Source organism: Phytophthora infestans, genomic scaffold, assembly GCF_000142945.1.
Source record: "Phytophthora infestans T30-4 supercont1.169 genomic scaffold, whole genome shotgun sequence".
NCBI lineage: Eukaryota > Oomycota > Peronosporomycetes > Peronosporales > Peronosporaceae > Phytophthora > Phytophthora infestans.
This window is the reverse complement of record NW_003303590.1, coordinates 74688-76379: the sequence shown is the minus strand read 5'-3', so window position 1 is coordinate 76379 and position 1692 is coordinate 74688.

Below are 1692 nucleotides of genomic sequence, written 5' to 3'. Positions count from 1 at the left end.
AAAGTTGAGCGAGCCATATTTCGCCGATGCCAGGCTGGATTGGTTGACAGTATGGGAGCCACACAAAACGCTGTACACATGTTAGCAAAGCGGCTGGAAATAACACCGCGTCGCTAGATATAAGAGGCACAATCCGAGTGGAGAACAGTAGGCGAGACAAGAATACAGCAGCTGGGGTGTGTGATTGCGGGTGGTTTAATTGCTCAGTTGTGATAGAGGTTTGTTTTGTGCTCCTGAGACCAAGATATAAAACGAATGGATGCTTAGTTACAGAGAAATGAATATTTGATATTGAATCCCGCTGGGCTCCTTGACGTCAACAAGTAATCTACATTCATGTCTATAGATGATGATGTTGAACGACCGGCGGTATAAGAGACGATCACCGTCGTACTATGCTGTGTCTACCCCAACTAACATACCATGTTAACAAGTGTATCATTTGCACTAAAGCGTCGACTAAAACGATGATGAGCTGCGGCAGAATTTAATGACGTTCCACGTATGTATATCGCGTGACTACCTGTCTGTTTTACGTACATCCAAGTAAACAATAGACGAACCAAAAATGCTGGCAACGTTCTGTCCCCGGCGGCATAAATATTAAATGGACATTGGTTTCACATCCAAGACTGTAAAACCCCACTGACGAGATCAATGGCGGTTCCGAAGAGTGTAATCTACCTTCCTTAGAAAAATGCTAAACAATTCACAGTGGATGTTGTATAGGTCTTGACAATCAATATTGCCCCCCTACAATTTTGTCAATATTAACAATCAATTCATTCCTTCCAATCCCTGAGTTTACAGTGAGGCTTCCGAGAGTCGGAACGTGGAAACAAAATCATTGTCAAATTTGAGCGAGCCTTTTTCGCCGATGCCAGACTGGATTGGATGACAGTATGGGAGCGACAACAAAACGCTGTACACATGTTAGCAAAGCGGCTGGAATAACACCGCGTCGCTAGATATAAGAGGCCAATCCGAGTGGAGAACAGTAGGCGAGACAAGAATACAGCAGCTGGGGTGTGTGATTTGCGGGTGGTTTAATTGCTCAGTTGTGATAGAGGTTTGTTTTGTGTTCCTGAGACCAAGATATAAAACGAATGGATGCTTAGTTACAGAGAAATGAATATTTGATATTGAACCCCGCTGGGCTCCTTGACGTCAACAAGTAATCTACATTCATGTCTATAGATGACGATGTTGAACGACCGGCGGTCTAAGAGACGATCACCGTCGTACTATGCTGTGTCTACCCCAACTAACATACCGTGTTAACAAGTGTATCATTTGCACTAAAGCGTCGACTAAAACGATGATGAACTGCGGCAGCATTTAATGACGTTCCACGTATGTATATCGCGTGACTACCTGTCTGTTTTACGTACATCCAAGTAAACAATAGACGAACCAAAAATGCTGGCAACGTTCTGTCCCCAGTGGCATAAATATTAAATGGACATTGGTTTCACATCCAAGACTGTGTAACCCCACTGACGAGGTCAATGGCGGTTCAGAAGAGTGTAATTTACCTTCCTTCTAGAAAAATGCTAAACAATTCCAGTGGATGTTGTATAGGTCTTGACAATCAATATTGCCCCCTACAATTTTGTCAATATTAACAATCAATTCATTTCTTCCAATCCCTGTGTTTACAGTGAGGCTTTCGAGAGTCGGAACGTGGAAACA